The 20,991-nt window shown below is 41.4% G+C and overlaps 1 protein-coding gene across 2 annotated transcripts in view; it reads right to left on the reverse strand.

Annotated features, from left to right (window-relative positions):
- Window positions 1-251: 251 nt before the first annotated feature.
- Window positions 252-20,991, reverse strand: part of SPRYD7 (SPRY domain containing 7) — a 48,877-nt gene continuing 28,137 nt past the window's right edge. The window contains exons 7-11 of one of the 2 annotated variants that reach the window (XR_004678937.1): window positions 12,078-12,190; window positions 9,937-10,107; window positions 3,182-3,337; window positions 1,479-1,591; window positions 252-1,095 (exon numbers count right to left, since the gene is read on the reverse strand). The gene's annotated coding sequence lies outside the window, so the exon portion shown is untranslated. The remainder of the gene's footprint in view (window positions 1,096-1,478; window positions 1,592-3,181; window positions 3,338-9,936; window positions 10,108-12,077; window positions 12,191-20,991) is intronic. The other variant, XR_004678936.1, reaches the window with a different exon arrangement.

Raw genomic sequence — 20,991 nt, forward strand, 5'->3', positions numbered from 1 at the left:
AAAGAAAAATATTATAGAGGTTATTTAATCATTAACAAATACAAATTTACTTTTTTCCCAAAATTTATCATGTAGAGGTGATTTAGCTATTAACTAATAAAAATATTGTTATTTTTCTGAATTTTGTAATATTTGTAGTATTTGTAAGCTTTTTAAAAAATTTGTTTGTCTTTTTTTCTCATTCTTTATACTCACTTTCATAATGTTGTAGTTATTTATTTGTATCTTTGTATTATTTTTCTTAAGGAGGGTGCCCCAGATTGAATAAGCTCTAGGCTTCAGAAGGCTGGATCTGTCCCTAAGAGTGAGCACCATGCAAGACAGTCACCTGATCAGGCCACAGTTGTCAAAGAAAATGCAGAAAGAATTGTGAGATTTGATAGTCCCACTGGCATCAGGATTATTAACGGGTATTCAAGTTTTGTTCCAGCTGCCTCCTTCTTCAAACCAGGCAGCGACAGTCTCCACATGCTAGCTTCAGTTCGCTGAGTGGCTGGCCTGGCCTCTTCTGCTTCTAACATGTGTTTGTTATTGTTGCTACTGTTGTAATGGGAGTAATTACTCTGTGCCAAATTCTGTGAAGCATATTACACACAAAACCTCATTAACTCTTCACAACAACCCAGGTAAGTATTAACTTAATCTTACAAAATTAATTCATTCAAAAACATTTATTGAGCACCCATGCAAGCCAAGCATGGTGCTAGGCACTGGGAATAGTGTTGGGACAAAAATGGACAGAGTCCCAGCTCTCCTGGGGAGCTGAAATGTTATCGAGGGAGGCGGACATTAAGAACTAGGTGGTGAAATGTACAGGGAACAAAGTGATTCAATGTGGTCTGAGGAGTGAGGGAAGGTGCCCCTGAGAGGGTGAAAAGCAGACACCTTGTCCAAGTAGAAGACAGCCAGGCAAAGAGGGACAAAAGCCATCCAGGCAGGGTGATCAGCATGTGCGGAGGCTCAGATTATACAGGTAAGGATGTCCAGGCTCATTTTTTCATTCGTGTGTTCAACCAATATTTATTGATATGCCAGACATTGAGCTTGGTCCTCCAGAAACAGTGGTAAATCAAGGTTACTGCCTTCAAGGCACTTCTATTTCAAGGGAAAAATAAAAATAAGAGACAAATAAGTCTGTGAACAACTATTATATAGTAGTAAGTAGTATAGAGGAATAAAATAAGACGATGTGTTTGGGGGTCTGTTTTTGATTAGTCTTCAGAGATGGTAGCTCAAAGAAATAACATTTACTAGTGAGCTGTAACCTGAATGACAGAAAGGAGGTTTCATAACAAGACCTGGGGGAAAAGCAACCCAGGCAGAGGAAACAGCAAGTGCAAAGGTCCTGAGGTGGGACCAACTGGGCACATTGGAGGAATAGGAAGAAGTCTGGTATAGAGCAGAGTTGGAGAGGGAAGCAGGCGCCAACTCCTGAAGAGCAGAGCTTCCTACCCGGGCTTCTGGTATGATGGACTTACCTGTTCTCTCAGGGTTAGGAGTTAGGAAGTGATTCTGGGTACTGCAGGAGGCCTTTGGAATGTCATATGCAGGGACTAATGGGTTCTGACTTTTGAAGGCCACTGTGGCTGCTCTGTAGAGAACAGATGATAAGGTAAATGGCAGTGGCCCAGAGCCCATTAACGAGCCTGCTGCTGAAGGAGAAGCTAGAGAGGCTGACAGAAGTAGAGATACAGAGACATGAACAAATTTGGGAGGTTTGGGAGGTAAAGTGCACACATAATCTGTCTAAGCCCACACTGCCAGCAAGGAGCAGAGCCAGGATTTGTGACATCTGAGTTACATTCAGATGGTCAGATGGGTTCTCTACTGAGATGATTACTTGGATTGAGCAGAGACAGTGTTCATCACATTTGAGGGCATGAACCTGACTCTGATGCCAGCCAGGTATGACCTGGAAGAGGTGCTTAACCGTATTGTGCCTCTGTTTCTTCATCTGTAAATTGGGATGATAATAACAGCACCTCAGAGGGCAATAGTGAGAACCTACAGCACTCAGAATACTTCCTGGCACATATAGACAGTCAGTAAATGTTAGCTATTTTTTAGAAAAATAATGTACAAAAAATTTACCATTTTAAGTGTATGATTCAGCGGCACTAATATATTCACAAGATATACAAACATCACCACTGTCCATTTCCAGGACTATTTCATCTTTCCAAACTGACATTCTGTACCCATTAAACAATGATTCCTCATTGCTTCTACCTGGCCCCTAGTGCTCTGTATTCTGCTTTCTGTCCCTATGAATTTGCCTAGTCTCGGTACCTCAGATAAGTGGAATCATACAATATTTGTCCTTTTGAGTCTGATTTATTTCACTTACCATAATGTCTTCAAGGTTCATCCCTATTGTAACATGTGTCAGAATTTCATGACTTTTGAAGGCCGAATGATATTCCATGTTTGTATATACCCCATTTTGTTTATCCATTCATCTGATGATGGGCATTTAGATGATTTCTACCTTTTGGCTATTGTGAATAATGCTGCTATGAACAATGAATATATAAGTATCTGAATTTCTGTTTTTAACTCTTTTGGGTATATACCTAGAAGTGGAATTGCTGGATCATGTAGTAATTCTATGCAATTTAACTTTTTGAGGAACTGCCAAACAGTTTTCCAAGTGGCTGTATCATTTTACATTCCAACAAACAATGCACGAGTGTTCCGACTTCTCCACATCCTGGCCAACATTGGCTATTTTCCAATTTTTTGATGATAGCCATCCTGATGAATGGTAGGCAGAAAAATAATTTTTTAAAGGAAAAAAATGAAAATTTCCCAACAGATGCTTTCAACCTGGCTGTTGGCAGAAGCCTTTTGTCTGGCATTGACTGGTTTTACAAATAAGAGCCAACATTTTAAAGCCAGGAGATTCCTCTCTCTCTCATTCTCTCTCTCTCTCACACACACACACACACACACACACACACACACACACACCCCTTCTCCCCAAACATCCCATTGGCCCAGGCCAGGACATGTGGACATGGTTGTTACATTTCTGCATACATGAAGGTTCTATGAACCTTCTTTTTATTTTATTTTGTTTTATTTTATTTATTTATTTATTTATTTATTTATTTATTTATTTATTTATTTATTTATTTTCTACGAACCTTCTCACTGGACTAATGCACTTTACCCACTTTACCTGTATTTCCCTGCTGGATTTTCTTCCCTTCCATGGTAGCCACGTGCAATCTCTCTGTCCTGTCAGCATCCCTTCTTCTGCCTGGCCCCATCCTCCTGTTCAGCAAGGCTCCTGCTCTCCCCTTTCCCGATGTCTTTTGCTTTTCTTCAGCTCACTCTGGTTCAAGGAAAGAGGAGATTGGCAATGCTGTTTGTTAGGAGGAGCACCAAATGTCCTGAGGGGGGCCCTGAGGGTAGCTGGAATGTGGTAGAGCCCAGCATTTAGGGACTCTGAGTCAGTCTCTGATGATTACCCCAAAAGGCAAGGCAGTAGGATTGTGAAAAGTCTCCAAGCCTCCATTCTAGGACCATGCTGATTGATCTCATTCATGAATCTCCTCCAGGTATTCTTCCCCTTCTATTGTCTATTCATTCATCCCTTCATCTAGTACGCATTTACTGAGCACCTACCATGTTCTAGGCATAGCCTATAGGGTTACAAAGATGGTTCCTGCTCTTCCCCAGAACTGGTGGGGAGCTCCTGGAACACTGAGACTAGTCGGGTCATTATTATTCATCACAGAAGCCACCAGGAAAAGAGGGAAACCAATGCTAGGATTGCTTGGGTTTATTCTAGGGCAGTGGTTCTCAAACTTGAGTATGCATCAGAATCACCTGGAGGGCTTGTTAGGACAGGTTGCTGGGACCCATCCTAGAGTTTCTAATTTAGTAGGTCTGGTGTGAGACCTGAGAATTTGAATTTCCAACAAGTCCTTAGGGGATGATGATGCTGCTGGTTCAGGACACACCTTGAGAAACACTGTTCTACGAAAATTATGCCAGGGTTGTTCTAAGAAAATTCGTTTGACAGTCATTGCTGCTAGATGTTATAGGAGGATTGCTGAAATGACTGGCTGTCTTGATAGCAATCCCAAATTAAAACTGTTGGGGCTAGAAATCAGCTATCCCTTTGGCTAGGCCCATACTTGGGGAAAGGGATTTTAGCTCAGAATAATGAACCAGTAACTTTCTGAGTTGTTACTTCTGCATGCCAGGGATCCTTGGAGAAGCCCTTTTAAGTCTCGACCTAGTTAAAGTCAGTTGAATCTTTCCCTGAAGGTGAAGCTACTGAGGCTGCTGTTGCCAAGATCACTTACTGAAAACAGCGGCTTGCCCAAGACAGTCACTCATCTCTGCAGAAACATCCGGAGTTCTAATCCCTGGAGTTATCAGAGGGTCACTTATCTTCTCTTATTCTGGGCAATGAGGCAGCTCTTAGCTTGTTGATTTAAGAACTGAATTCTTCTACAGTCTCCACTTATTTAAAATTTGTCCTTATCAAGAAACAAGTATTATTTTATGTAGGCCCCAGTCTACAGTTAAAAAGTGAGCAGAGAGGGAGAAACCCCTAATTAACTGCCCTTTGAAGGTATAAGTTAGTATTTGCAGGTGCATATGACTCCATCTGAGGTTCTTTTTTATTTTCAGTTTGGATCTGTCCTAATTTGAGGGAAATCAATGCTTTCATGGTGGTAAAATTCTAAACAACGTTTTACCTACAGCAGTGGTTCTCAGCCTTGGCTGCGCAATGGAATCACCTATGGAACTTTATAAAGTCCTGATCCCAATGGCCAAAGCTGGAACAATTTGAGCAACAAAATTAAGTAGTATTGGATTACAACCCAAAGTAGAAACAAATATTCATGGGTCCATACTGACATGTATAAATGCTTGAATAAAGAAATAGGGAGAAGAGACAAATCTCCTGTGCAGAAGAATTCTAAATAAATTATATAGATACTCTGTCCTCCAGGAGGTAGAACATAACTCCTTAAATTGGATCTGTCCCCTCCTACAACCAAAGAGGAGGCACAACACCTTGGGGGCCTCTTTGGATTTTGGAAGCAACATAATTTTCACTTGAGTGTGTTACTCCAGCCCGTTCACCAAGTGACCTAAAAAGCTGCTGGTTTTGAGTGGGACCCAGAGCAACAGAAGGCTCTGCAACAAGTCTAGACTGTGGTATATGACCCAGCATATCCGATGGCGTCTGAAATGTCAGTAGCAGATAAGGATGTTTTGGAGCCTCAGGCAGGTCCCTATGGGCGAACTGCAGCACATTCGCTTAGGATTTGGGGAGCAAAGCTCTGTCATCCTCTGCAAATATCTACTCTCCTTTCGGGAAACAGCTCTCAGCCTGCAACTGGGCCTTAGTAGAGACTTAATGCTTAACGATGGGCTACCAAGTTAACACGAGACCTGAACTTCCCATTGTGAACTGGGTGTTTTATCCCCCCCCCCCCCCCCCCCCCGCCCCCCGCTGCAAGCCATGCACAGCAGCACCCCATCATCAAATGGAAGTGGTATATATGTAAGTGTGCACAAGAAAGTTACATGAAGAAGAGGACCAAATGCGCTTGGTCTCACTCGCTACACTATCTTCTCTCCCCAGCCTGCACCTCCAGCCTTATGGAGAGTTGCCTACAATCAGTTGACTGAGGAAGAGAAGACTTGAGCCTGGTTTACAAAGCCTGGGTTCTGCACATTGTGTAGGTACCACCTGCAAGTGGACAGCTGTAGAACTACAGACCCTTCCTGGGACATCCCTGAAGGCAGTGGTGAAGGGAACCCTCCCCCCCAGGGGGCAGAACTTCAGGTGGTGCACCTGGTTGTTCACTTTGTTAGGAAGAAGAAATGGCCAGATGTGTGATTATAGACTGATTCATGGACTGTAGCCAAATGGTCAGGGAAGAAACATGATTGGAAACTCCATGACAAGGAAACTTGGGGATGTGTATGTAGAAAGATCTCTGTGAAGGGCAAAGGTCTTAATATATTTGTGTCCCAAATGAATATTAACCAAAGGGTGAGCTTAGCAGAGGAGGATTTTGATAATCAAGTGGATAGGATGACTCATTCTGTATTTCCCCAGGGAGAGGCTCTGTCATATCAACCAGAGGGCTCATGAATGAAGTGGCTCTGGTGGTAGGGATGGAGGTCATGCATGGGCTCAGCAACATGGACTTCCACTTACCAATGTTGACCTGGCTATGGTCACCACTGAGTACCCAATCCACCAGCAGTAGAGGCCAACACTGAGCCCCCAGTATGGCATTATTTCCCAGGGTGATCAGCCAGCTACCTGGTGGCAGGCTGATTATATTGGACTGCTTCCATCATGGAAGGAGCGGTGTTTTGTTTTTACTGGAACAGATACTTACTCTGGATATGAAATTGCTTTCCTTACATGGAATGTTTCTGCCAAAACTACTATCCATGGACTTACAGAAAACCTTGTCCACCATCATGGTATTCCACGCAGCATTGCTTCTCATTAAGGAACTCATTTAACAGTAAATGAAGTACAGCAGTGGGTTCATGCTCAGGGATTCACTGGTCTTACCATCTTCTCCTCCTTACCCTACATTGTGAAGCAGCTGGCTTGATAGAATGGTGGAATGGCCTTTTGAAGACTCAGTTACAGCACCAGCTAGGTGGCCATACCTTGCAGGGCTGGGACAAGGTTCTCTGGAACACTGTACATACTGTGAATCGACATCCAATATATGGTGCTGTTTCTCCCATAGCTCACGAGTCCAGGAATCAAGGGGTGGAAATGGGAGTGGCACCACTTACTATTACCCCAGTGATCCAGTAGCAAAGTTTTTTGCTTCCTATTCTCACAACTTATGCTTTGCTGGTCTGGAAGAGGACTTAGTTCTTTTTTTTTTTTTTTTTCTTTCTTTTTCAAATCATTATTTAAATTCTAGTTAGTTAACATATAGTGTAATATTGGTTTCAGAAATAGAATTTAGGGGCACTGGGTGGCTCAGTCAGTTAAGTGTCCGCCTTTGGCTCCGGTTATGATTCAAGGGTCCTGGGATCGAGCCCCACGTTGGGCCCCCTTCTCAGCTGGGAGTTTGCTTCTCCCTCTCCCTCTGTCCCTCCCCTCCATTTATGCTCTCTCTCTCTCACATAAATAAATAAAATCTTTTAAAAAATATAGAATTTAGTGATTCATCACTTACAGATAACACCCAGTGCTCATTGTATCAAGTGCCTTCCCTAATATCCATCACCCATTTAACCCATCCCCCACCCACTTCTCTCTATCACCCCTCAGTTTGTTCTCTGTAATTAAGCATCTTTTATGGTTTGTTTCCCTCTTTTTTTCCCCCTTTCCATATGTCCATCTGTTTTGTTTCTTAAATTCCTCATATGAGTGAAATCAAATGGTATTTTTCTTTCTCGGACTGACCTATTTCACTTAGCATAATACACTCTAGCTCCATCCATGTCATTGCAAATGGCAAGATTTCATTCTTTTTGATGGCCGAGTAATATTCCATTGTATACATATACCACATCTTCTTTATTCATTCATCAGTCAATAGACACTTGGGCTCTTTCCATAGTTTGGCTATTGTTGATAATGCTGCTATAAACATCAGATGTGTGTACCCTTCAAATCTGTATTTTTGTATCCTTTGGGTAAATACCCAGTAGTGCAATTGCTGGATCATAGAGTAGTTTTATTTTTAACTTTTTGAGGAATCTCCACACTGTTTTCTAGAGTGGCTACACCAGTTTGTATTCCCACCAATAGTGAGAATTTTCTCTGCATCCTCGCCAACATATGTTGTTTCCCGGGTTGTAAATTTTAGCCATTCTGACAGGTGTGAAGTGGTATCTCATCATGGTTTTGATTTGTGTTTCCCTGATGATGACTGATGTTGAGCATCTTTTCATGTGTCTGCTGGCCACCTGGATGTCTTCTTTGGAAAAATGTCTATTCATGTCTTCTGCCCATTTCTTAATTGGATTGTTTGTTTTTTTGGTGTTGAGTTTGATAGGTTCTTTATAGATTTTGGATACTAACCCTTTATCAGATATGTCATTTGCAAATATCTTCTCCCATTCCATAGGCTGCCTTTTAATTTTGTTGATTGTTTCCTTCACTGTGCAGAAGCTTTTTATCTTGATGAAATCCCAATACTTCATGTTTGCTTTTGTTTCCCTTGCCTCTGGTGATGACATGTCCAGTAAGAAGTTGCTATAGCCGAGGTCAAAGAGGTTGCTGCCTGTGTTCTCCTCTAGGATTTTAATGGTTTCCTGTCTCACATTTAGGTCTTTCATCCATTTTGAATTTATTTTTGTGTATGGTGTAAGTGTCCATTTTCATTCTTTTGCATGTTGCTGTCCAGTTTTCCCAACACCATTTGTTGAATAGAGGCCTTAGTTGTAAAGGGAAGAATGCTTCCACCAGAAGACACAACAATGAGTCCACTGAACTGAAAGTTAAGATGGCTGCCCAGCCACTTTGGGCTCCTCATGCCTCTGAATCAACAAGCAAAGAAGGGAGCTATTATATTGCCTGGGGTAACTGATCTTGACTACCAAGGGGAAATTGGACTGCTACTCCATAGTGAATGTAAGGAAGATTATGTCTGGAATACAGGAGATCTCTTAGGGTGTCTCTTAGTATTACCATGTCCTATGATTAAGGTAAATTGAAATCTATAACCCAATCCAGGCTGGACTATTAATGCCCCAGATCCTTCAGAAATGAAGGTTTGGGTCACTCCATCAGATAGAGAACCAGGACCAGCTGAAGGGCTTGTTGAGGGCAAAGGGAATACAGAATGGGTAGTGGAAGACGGTAATTATAAATGCCAGCTACAGCCATGTGACCAGTTAGAGAGACAAGGAATATAATTTTTATGAGTTTTTAAGTTACAGCATATCAAGGAGAAGAGTAAATATTACTTAAGGACTTTATGTCCTCTTCTGGGTAAGGGGTTAGTGTGTTTCCAGCTGTATGCAAGATAGTTGTACCGTGTTAGGTGGAATTATGATTTTGCTATTGTCTTTATTTGGAGATCAAGTATGGCTTAAGGAGGTACATATGGGTGCCACACTTATAAGATGTGGACTTGTGATGGTTAATTATATGTGTCAATTTGCCGGGCCATGGGGTGCCAGATATTTGGTTAAAGTTTATACTGGATGTTTCTATGAAGGTGTTTTTAGATGAGGTTAACATTCAAATTGGTAGACTGAGTAAAGCAGATTGCACTCCCTAATGTAGGAGGGATTCAACCAATCAGTTGAAGGTTGACCTTCCTCCAAGTAAGAGAGGACTCTTCATATCTGACAGCCTTTCAACTGGAATATAGGTTTTCTTCTTGCCTTCAGACTCAGACTGAAACATTGGATCTTCCTTGTTCTCAGGCCTTCAGACTCAGACTAGAACTGTATCATCAGGTCTCCTGGGTCTCCAGCTTGCCATCTCACCTTGCAGATCTTGGGACTTGCCAACCTCCATAATTGCCAATTCCTCTAATCTCTTCCTCTCTCTCTGTAGGTCTATATGTATATCTATCATCTATCTATCTATCTATCTATCTATCTATCTATCTATCTATCTATCTATCTATCTATCCATCATCTACCTATCTATCTCTATCTGTCACCTATTGGTTCTGTTTCTCTGAAGAACCCTCACTAATGCAGGGAGAATGAACATATCTCCCATGCAGAACTCCAAATCTATTCTGCCCACAAGGAGGTGGAACATAACTCCCCACTCTTAAGTGTGGGTTGTGCATAGTGAATTCCTTCCAAAGAGTACAGTATGGAAGTGGGGGGAGAGTAGTGTTATAGTGAAGAAACCTGACAAACACTACTGCAGCGAGGTGACCAAGATCAACAGCAACAGTGACAAGTAATGCTAGTAGTATGTAACCTTGATATGATGTGATGAAAATGGCACTTTACCTTTGTGGTCTTAATCCCCAGCACCCATAACTCCATGGGTCCTACTTCAGGAGCAGGAGCACAAAGGAGTGGTGACTTGGGTCTCCCATGCTGTCTCTTGGTACTGGGAAGGACTGCCCTCTACATATATCAGCCTGTGAAGCATGGTCTCAAAGGGGATGGAGTGATCATCTGGAGAAAGAAGAGATAGATTGTTTCATACTACAGATTGGTGAAGAAGGTTATATTAGTTTTACTTATATTTTCTCTCTTTCCATAATTAGTATGTAACATTTTTGCCCTTTTATTGGTAACAACTTTATTGAGATCTAATTCATATACCATATCTCTTACTCATTTAAAGTGTACAGTTCAATGGTTTTTAGTTTATTTACAGAGTTGTGCAACCATCAGCACAATCCATTTTAGAATATTTGCATCCCACCAGAAAGAAATGTTCCCTTTAGTAGTCACCCCTATTTTCCTCCCTAGCCCCAGGCAACTGCTAATCTGTCTCTGTAGATTTGCCTACTCTGGACATTTCATATAAATGAAATCATACAATGTGTAGTCTTTGGTGACTGACTGGCTTCTTTCACTTAGTGTAATGTTTTCAAGGTTCATCCCTCTTGTAGTATGTTGCCAAATAATATTCCACTATATGGATATGCCACATTTATTTATTCATTCATCAACTTAAGGACTGCTATGGACTGAATGCTTGTGTTCCCCTCAAATTCATAAGTGGAAGACTAACTTACAATGCGATGGTGTTTGGAGGTGGGGTCTTTGGGAGGTAATCAGGTCATGAGGGTGGAGTCTTCTTGATAGGATTAGTGCCCTTATAAAAAGAGACATACAAGAACTTCCTTCCTCTCTCAACCCCCTAGGAAGATGTAATGAGAAGATGACCATCTGCAAACCAAGTAGAGGATTCTCATCAGAATCCAGCCATGATTTTGGACTTCCCAGGCTCCAGAACTGTGAGAAATAAATGTATGTTGTTTAAAACACTCAGTCTATGGTAATTTGTTATAGCAACCCAAACTAAGAGGACCTTTGGGTTATTTCCACTTTTTTGACTATTATGAAAATGTGGCTATGGACATTCATGTATAAGTTTTTGTGTGCACATGTTTTCAGTTTCTCTTGGGTATACACCTAGGAGTAGATTTGCTGGGTCATATGTTAATTCTATGTTAACCTTTTGAGGAACAGCCATACTTTTTCAAAGCAGTGCACCATTTTACATACAAAGCAGTGTATGAGGGTTCCACTTTCTCCATACCTTTGCCAACACTTGTTATGATCTGTCTTTTTGATTATGGCCATCCTGTGGGTATGAAGTAGTATCTCATTGTTGTTTTGATTTGCATTTCTCTGATGGCTGATTATATTAATTAATTATGAGTGTTCTTAGAAGCTATGGAATAAATCTTTCTTTCAGTGAATTAATAAGGCAGGTTGCAGGCCCTGTAACTCTTCCCTCACTTTCCAGGAGTTGAGGCACTGACTTAGACCATTAACATCTCCAGGACCTTGACCATAGCCTCCCATTGGTCTCCCTGCCTCTACTCTTATCCTACTCCAAACCACCATCCACACGTCTGCTGGAATTACTAAATTATCCTTGTGTAAAATCCTCCTTTGGCTCCTCATCCATAAGATAAAGGATAATTTCCTTAAGTCTGGAATGTAAGACTGGATTCAGCAGCTGGATTCAGCTGCCCTTTGGCATTCCCCTATTGCTGCTTGCTGTTCCCTGAGCAGGCCTGGTGCCTGTGCACATTGTCTCCTCCGCTTGGAATGTTTATCTCTCAAAACCCAGTTCTCTTCCTCATCCACCTGGAAAGGAAGAAAGAAGAAGGTAACTCCCCCCCCCCCCACTGTATCCCCATTACACTTTCCTTGTACCATCACACCATAATGGTCTCTTTTTCAAGTCTCTAGTCCCAATGACTCTGTAAGCAACTCAGAGGCAGAGAACATTACTTCTTATCAGCTACCTATATACCCAGGGCCAGCCCAGTGCCTGACACTTCCATGGGAGAGACTCAGCAAAAGCTTGTGGTCAGACCAGCTGAAACAAACTCATGGAAATGTTTCTTTCTGGTAATAATCAGAATCATGTTCACTTTTCTTAATCAGATTAAGCCCAGTACCTATTGTAGTCAATAGATTGAATTGAAGGTTTAAGAGTCCCATCAGATATTCATGTGTTTGCTCACTGGGCAGGAGTGGGTATGACATCCAGTCAGGAGGCAACTACAGTGACCTGGGAGGAGAGATGATGGTGATTTATTTTAGGAACCTTGAAAGAGCAGGTGGATAAAGATGCTGAAGCATCCACATCACTTCCTTGTAGATGAGACAAAGTAAAGAACTCACCCCCTCATTTCCACATGAAGTTCCTGTGCTCTCTAACTAACAGTGAAATGATTATTTGGTTTCCATCCAGTAAGCCTATGACTCAGTGAGGAAAATGGACAATTGTATTAATTGAGGGAACTTTTTCTTGGGGGTTTTTCGGTTTCCCTATGAAAAGCCTGGTTGGAAAACTTCCCTTTCGTGCACTCTCTGGAGCTGGGTCTTTAAGCAGAGGCTGAAAAAAATTACTTAGGCGCTCTCTGTTGGAGTCCTCCCCACCCCTCCATATCACAAATGTCAGCTTTTAAAGGACGAGAATCATGTATCTCTTTTTAGATCTCCTTGCAATGCTTAGCCTACTCAAATAAATGTCAACAATGATTACATTCTTACAGATAGATGGACATGGAAGAAGCCAGAAATCTTTAATTCATTGGATTTAATTGTCAGATGAGAGAAGTATTCTATTGGAGAAAAACAGGAGAAATTCTACCTGATATGAATTAACAGAAATCTCTAGAATCATCCTGAGACAAAATAAAACCATACATAGGAGTATATAAAGTTTAACACCTCACATATTTAAGAAAATGATAATGTTCTGATAACTCATTAGTGATGTAGCCACTTCCTGAATTATGAACAATCAACTTCGGAATATCTGTACAAATGAACTGCTATCTTGCTTCTGCTGCGTTGCCACCACCACCCTCCTTCCTGCCTTGCTGAAAGTATCCCTCATTCTTTATGTATGTTGGGATGAAAACTAGGTAATAGTCATGATCTTTTTAAGGGTAGAGAAAGAGGAGCACAAAGTATTATTTTATCTTATAAAGCCAACTGCACCATCTCTGTCAATGGGACTTCAGGGGAAGAGATGAAACATCTGTTGAGATTCTACCATGTGGCCAGGTAGAACCTGGGGAGGCAGAGTTATTTAGGTCACAGCTCTTGTCTGGTTTGGTGAGGGAAGGAAGTGGGAGAGGAAACCTCAAAGGGGATGCACAGGGCCAGAATGTGAGTGGGGGCAGCATTCCAACAATAGAAGAGCCTGCGGGTGGTGGTGGGACAGTCAGTAATGTTGTGAAAGGGGGGTAGAACAGGGAGGGGGCAAAGGGAAAATGGGATCTGCTCTAGATGATTGGTAGAGGTAAAAGGAAGGTGCTGAGGGGTCCGGACTTGCTGGAGGATTTCTGGAGATAAAAATAAATAAGCATAAACAAGGTATCAGGGGCACCTGGGTGACTCAGTCGTTAAGCATCTGCCTTCGGCTCAGGTCATGATCCCAGGGTCTTGGGATCGAGCCCTACATCGGGCTCCTTGCTCCGCGGGAGGCCGGCTTCTCCCTCTCCCATTCCCCCTGCTTGTGTTCTCTCTCGCTGTGTTTCTCTCAGTCAAATAAATAAGTAAAATCTTTAAAAAAATAAACAAGGTATCAGCATCAAATAGTAGAATAAGGCTTCAAAAATCTGTCAAGGAGTAGAGAAGGGAAGGTACAGTTAGCTAAATCATGAGATGAAGAGAGGGACCAAAGGTGAGGGGGCAGCATTAAAGGACTGAGATGGTTTTGGAAGAGAGATCCATACCCCAAATATTCATCTCTAAAGAAAGTCTGAGTTACTTAAAATGCACTTGAAGAGAACTACTGCCCGAGAAGACCCAAGATTGAAAGAAGACTGAAAGGAAATCATGTTAATGAATGAAAAGACTGAATATCATAAAATGTCAATTCTTCTCATATTAATTTAGAGTTTTAACACAATCAAAGCCCCAACAAAATTTTTGTTTTATTTTTTGAATATGACATATTACTCTGCAGGTTATCTAGAAAAATAAACAAGTGATAATAGCTATGAGAATCTAGGAAAAGAAGAGTACAGAGTGGGTTCAAGCCCTACAAGGACAAGAGAACGTTCTAAAAAGCAACAATAATTAACAGTAAACACTGGTGCAAGATCAGACAGCTTTGGGAAGGTCAGACCTATAACTGATCCTAGAAATGCCCTATAGTGGAGTAGTTAAGAAGAGTGGGTTTGAGGGGCGCCTGAGTGGCTCAGTCGGTTAAGCGTCTGCCTTCAGCTTGGGTCATGATCCCAGGGTCTTGGCATCGAGCCCCAAGCTGGGCTCCCTGCTCAGTGGGGAGTCTGCTTCTCCCTCTCCCTCTGCCTGTCGCTCCCCCTGCTTGTGCTCTTTCTCTGTCAAATAAATAAAATCTTAAAAAAGTGTTAATTAAAAAATAAGAAGAGTGAGTTCGAATCCTCCTGCCACTTCTTGGCCACATGAATTTGGACAGTTTCTGCATCTATAAAATGAGGATGATTATAACTTCCTCATAAGGTCGTTCTGAATGTTAAACAAGGGAATGCATGTCAGGTTCTTAGAACAGTGCCTGGAACATAATGCTCAATCCATTTTATCTTCTTTTGTGGTCCCTCTGAAATGCTGAAGCAAGTTATAATATTTATACCTACAATCAACTTTCAATTATCTTCCTAAATAACCTGAATTCACTAGATGAATATTGGCCAAGGTACTGTACAATACTGTGTTCCTAATAAAAGGAGTACTTTGATTAAATGTTTAGGTAATGTTATACATTCTGTCTCCCTTTCTTGGTTACAAACTCATTCTCTAAAGTTCTGTAGTAAATAAACCTAAATAAAGTAAATAAACCTAAATAAACCTAAACCAGTTGGCCCTTGAACCATTTTTGCACAATATCTACTAACACCCTCTAGAACTGGTGTTCTCTGAAACACATGTTGGGAAACACTGTGTTGACTAGATATAGATCAGTAGAAAAGCTTAACTACGCATTATCTCAAAATACCAAATGGCCAATTTTTAATGGTCAATAAAATTGATTAAAATACATTTGTATTGGGGGGCGGAGCAAGATGGCGGAGGAGTAGGAGACCTGGATTTCGTCTCCTCTCAGGAATTCAGCTGGATAGGGATCAAACCATTCTGAACACCTACAAACCCAACAGGAGATCGAAGAAAGGAACAGCAACAACTCTCCGAACAGAAAAGCGACCACTTTCTGGAAGGTAGGATGTGCGGAGAAGTGACTCCGAGGCGATATTCAGGAGGATAGACGGCGGGGGAGGGGCCTCTGTCGGCCGCTTCTGGCAAGTGATAGAGCCGCGGAGCACAAAATCGGACCTTTTAGAAGTCTGCTCCGCTGAGGGACGTCACTCCGGTGGCTAAGCGGAGGGTGGAACCCTCCGGGACAGTGTGGTCTCAGGACCCTCGGGGTCGCAGAAAGACCGGGGGTGCCTGAGTGTGGCAGAGCTCTCAGGTAAGGGAGCGGGGAAGCCGGCTGCAGAGGCGGAGCCCAGGCGCGGGCTCTCAGCTCGGGGTGGCCATAAACCGTGATCCGCGGCACCGTCGGGCCCCTGCGCCTCCAGCAGGGACCCAACAAGCGGCAGATCTGGGGAGACTCACCTTCCTCCCCCGGGAGGAGCGGCGCGGGAGTGCACCGCAGGGATCTGCTGGGTTTGGAGACTCCACCTGGGACTGGGTGCCAGAGATAGAAACGCGCGGTCACAGGCCGGGCGAGCACGGAGTGCAGCCGGAGAGCGGGGAGACGGGAGTGACTGACGGCTTTTCTCTGGGGGCTCACTGAGGAGCGGGGCCCCGAGTTCTCGGCTCCTCCGGGGCAGAGATTGGGAGGCCGCCATTTTCACTCTCTGCCTCCAAAGCTGCAGGGAAAGCTCGCAGGGAACAAAAGCCCCAGAGAGCAAACCCGAGCAGATTACTTAGCCCGGAGGGTGCAAGGGCGGGGCAATTCCGCCTCCGGCAGAGACATTTGGAAACCACGGCAACAGGCCCCTCCCCCAGAAGATCAGGAGAACAGCCGGCCAAGACCAAGTTTACCGATCAATGAGAACGGCAGAACTCCAGCGCTAGGGGACTATTGCACATAGAATTCACGGCTTTTTTATCATGATTCTTTAGTCTTTTAAAGGTAATTTTTTTTTTAACTGTCTTTTTGTCTTTTTATTTCTTTTTGAATTTTTCTTTTTCCCTTTTTCAACCAACATCTTATCAATCCCTTTTTAAAAAAAAAAAAACATTTTTATTTTTCATTTTTAGAGTTATATTCTATCCCTTAATAGTAGTTACCCATATTTTTGGCTTATATATATAAGTTGTTCTCTCTTTAAAATTTTGAGATAGTCTCTTCTAACAGATTAAAATATACCCTAAATCTCTAGTATATGGTGTTTTCTATTCCCCTGCCTGATCACATCCTCTCCCTTTTTTTTTTTCTTTTTCTTTTTTTAAATCCTCTTCTTTCTTTTTTCAAACAACTTCTTATCAATTCCTTTTATAAAATTTTTTATAATTTCCATTTTTACAGTCATATTCCATCCCTTCATCATATCAACCCTTATTTTTGTACATATATAAGTTTTTCTTTCTTTAAAATTTTGGGAGGCACTTTCTTCTAAAAGACCAAAATACACCCCAAATCTAGTGTGTGGCACTGATCTATATACCAGCCTGATCATATTTGATCACATTCTGGTTTTTTTTTTGTTGTTGTTGTTTTGTTTTGTTTGTTTTTGTTTTTGTTTTTATCTTTATCTTTTTCTTTTTTTTCTTTTTCTTTTTTCTCTCTTTCCCTTTCTTATCCCACTGCTTCAGGTCTTTTCTGATTTGTTTAGAGTATATTTTCTGGGGACGTGGTTACTCTGCTAGCATTTTGTTCTCTCATTAATCTAGTCTCCTCTGCACAAAATGACAAGACGGAAAAAATCACCTCAACAAAAGGAACAAGAGGTAGTACCGACTGCCAGGGACCTATTCAATACGGACATTAGTACAATGTCAGATCGAGAGTTCAGAATCATCACTTTAAAGATACTAGCTGGGCTTGAAAAAAATATGGAAGTTATTAGAGAAACCCTTTCTGGAGAAGTAAAAGAGCTAAAATCCAACCAAGTAGAAATCAAAAAGGCTATTAATGAGGTGCAATCAAAAATGGGGGCACTAAGTGCTAGAATAAATGAGGCAGAAGAGAGAATCAGTAATATAGAAGATGAAATGATGGAAAATAAAGAAGCTGAGAAAAAAAGAGATAAACAACTACTGGATCACGAGGGCAGAATTCAAGAGATAAGCGATACCATAAGACAAAACAACATTAGAATAATTGGGATCCCAGAAGAAGAAGAAAGAGAGAGAGGGGCAGAAGGTATAATGGAGCAAATTATAGCAGAGAACTTCCCTAATTTGGGAAAAGAAACAGGCATAAAAATCCAGGAAGCACAGAGAACCCCTCACAAAATCAATAAAAATAGGTCAACACCCCAACATCTAATAGTAAAACTTACGAGTCTCATAGACAAAGAGAAAATCCTGAAAGCAGCTCGGGAGAAGAGATATGTAACCTACAATGGTAGAAACATTAGATTGGCAACAGACCTATCCACAGAGACCTGGCAGGCCAGAAAGGACTGGCAGGATATATTCAGAGCACTAAATGAGAAAAATATGCAGCCAAGAATACTCTATCCAGCTAGGCTGTCATTGAAAATTGAAGGAGAGATAAAAAGCTTCCAGGACAAACAAAAACTAAAGGAATTTGCAAACACAAAACCAGCCCTACAGGAAATCTTGAAAGGGGTCCTCTAAGCAAAGAGAGAGCCTAAAAGCAACATAGACCAGAAAGGAACACAGACAATATATGGTAATAGTCACCTTACAGGCAATACAATGGCACTAAATTCCTATCTTTCAGTAGTTACCCTGAATGTAAATGGGCTAAATGCCCCAATCAAAAGACACAGGCTAACAGACTGGATTAAAAAACAAGACCCATCGATATGCTGTCTGCAAGAGACTCATTTTAAAACCAAAGACACCCCCAGATTGAAAGTGAGGGGGTGGAAAACAATTTACCATGCTAATGGACACCAAAAGAAAGCTGGGGTGGCAATCCTTATATCAGACAAATTAGATTTTAAACCAAAGACTGTAATAAGAGATGAGGAAGGACACTATATCATACTTAAAGGATCTATCCAACAAGAAGATCTAACAATTGTAAATATCTATGCCCCTAACCTGGGAGCAGCCAATTATATAAGGCAATTAGTAACAAAAGCAAAGAAACACATCGACAACAATACAATAATAGTGGGGGACTTTAACATCCCCCTCACTGAAATGGACAGATTGTCTAAGCAAAGGATCAACAAGGAAATAAAGACTTTAAATGACACACTGGACCAAATGGACTTCACAGACATATTCAGAACATTCCATCCCAAAGCAACGGAACACACATTCTTCTCTAGTGCCCATGGAACATTCTCCAGAATAGATCACATCCTAGGTCATAAATCAGGTCTTAACCGGTACCAAAAGATTGGGATCATTCCCTGCCTATTTTCAGACCACAATGCTTTGAAACTAGAACTCAATCACAAGAAGAAAGTCGGAAAGAACTCAAATACATGGAGGCTAAAGAGCATCCTACTGAAGAATGAATGGGTCAACCAGGAAATTAAAGAAGAATTGAAAAAATACATGGAAACCAATGAAAATGAAAACACAACTGTTCAAAATCTTTGGGATGCAGCAAAGGCAGTCCTAAGAGGAAAGTATATAGCAATACAAGCCTTTCTCAAGAAACAAGAAAGGTCTCAAGTACACAACCTAACTCTACACCTAAAGGAGCTGGAGAAAGAACAGCAAATAAAGCCTAAGCCCAGCAGGAGAAGAGAAATAATAAAGATCAGAGCAGAAATCAATGACATATAGAAACCAAAAGAACAGTAGAACAGATCAACGAAACTAGGAGCTGGTTCTTTGAAAGAATTAACAAGATTGATAAACCCCTGGCCAGACTTATCAAAAAGAGAAGAGAAATGACCCAAATCAACAAAATCATGAATGAAAGAGGAGAGATCACAACCAACACCAAAGAAATACAAACAATTATAAGAACATATTACGAGCAACTCTATGCCAGCAAATTAGATAACCTGGAAGAGATGGATGCATTCCTAGAGATGTATCAACTACCAAAACTGAACCAGGATGAAATAGAAAACCTGAACAGACCTATAATCACTAAGGAAATTGAAGCAGTCATCAAAAATCTCCCAAAAAACAAAAGCCCAGGGCCAGATGGCTTCCCAGGGGAATTCTACCAAACATTTCAAGAAGAATTAATACCTATTCTTCTGAAACTGTTCCAAAAAATAGAAACGGAAGGAAAACTTCCAAACTCATTTTATGAGGCCAGCATTACCTTGATCCCAAAACCAGACAAAGACCCGATCAAAAAGGAGAATTACAGACCAATATCCCTGATGAACATGGATGCAAAAATTCTCACCAAAATACTAGCCAATAGGATCCAACAATACATTAAAAGGATTATTCACCATGACCAAGTGGGATTTATCCCTGGGCTGCAAGGTTGGTTCAACATCCGCAAATCAATCAATGTGATACAATACATTAACAAAAGAAAGAACAAGAATCATATGATCCTCTCGATAGATGCAGAAAAAGCTTTTGACAAAGTACAGCATCCTTTCTTGATCAAAACTCTTCAGAGTATAGGGATAGAGGGTACATACCTCAATATCATAAAAGCTATCTATGAAAAACCTACAGCGAATATTATTCTCAATGGGGAAAAACTGAGAGCTTTCTCCCTAAGGTCAGGAACACGGCAGGGATGTCCACTATCACCACTGCTATTCAACATAGTATTGGAAGTCCAGCCACAGCAATCAGACAACAAAAAGAAATCAAAGGCATCCAAATTGGCAAAGAAGAAGTCAAACTCTCACTCTTTGCAGATGATATGATACTTTATGTGGAAAACCCAAAAGACTCCACCCCAAAACTGCTAGAACTCATACAGGAATTCAGTAAAGTGGCAGGATATAAAATCAATGCACAGAAGTCAGTGGCATTCCTATATACCAACAACAAGACAGAAGAAAGAGAAATTAAGGAGTCGATCCCATTTACAATTGCACCCAAAACCATAAGATACCTAGGAATAAATCTAACCAAAGAGACAAAGGATCTGTACTCAGAAAACTATAAAATACTCATGAAAGAAATTGAGGAAGACACAAAGAAATGGAAAAACGTTCCATGCTCATGGATTGGAAGAACAAATATTGTGAAGATATCAATGCTACCTAGAGCAATCTGCACATTCAATGCAATCCCCATCAAAATACCATCCACTTTTTTCAAAGAAATGGAACAAATAATCCTAAAATTTGTATGGAACCAGAAAAGACCCCGCATAGCCAGAGGAATGTTGAAAAAGAAAAGCAAAGACGGCGGCATCACAATTCCGGACTTCAAGCTCTATTACAAAGCTGTCATCATCAAGACAGCATGGTACTGGCACAAAAACAGACACATAGATCAATGGAACAGAATAGAGAGCCCAGAAATGGACCCTCAACTCTATGGTCAACTCATCTTTGACAAAGCAGGAAAGAATGTCCAATGGAACAAAGACAGTCTCTTCAACAAATGGTGTTGGGAAAATTGGACCGCCACATGCAGAAGAATGAAACTGGACCATTTCCTTACACCACACACAAAAATAGACTCCAAATGGTTGAAAGACCTCAATGTGAGACAGGAGTCCATCCAAATCCTAAAGGAGAACACAGGCAGCAACCTCTTTGACCACAGCCAAAGCAACTTCTTCCTAGA

Source organism: Mirounga leonina, unplaced genomic scaffold (assembly GCF_011800145.1).
Source record: "Mirounga leonina isolate KUSES-001 unplaced genomic scaffold, KU_Mleo_1.0 Mir_127, whole genome shotgun sequence".
Lineage (NCBI taxonomy): Eukaryota > Metazoa > Chordata > Mammalia > Carnivora > Phocidae > Mirounga > Mirounga leonina.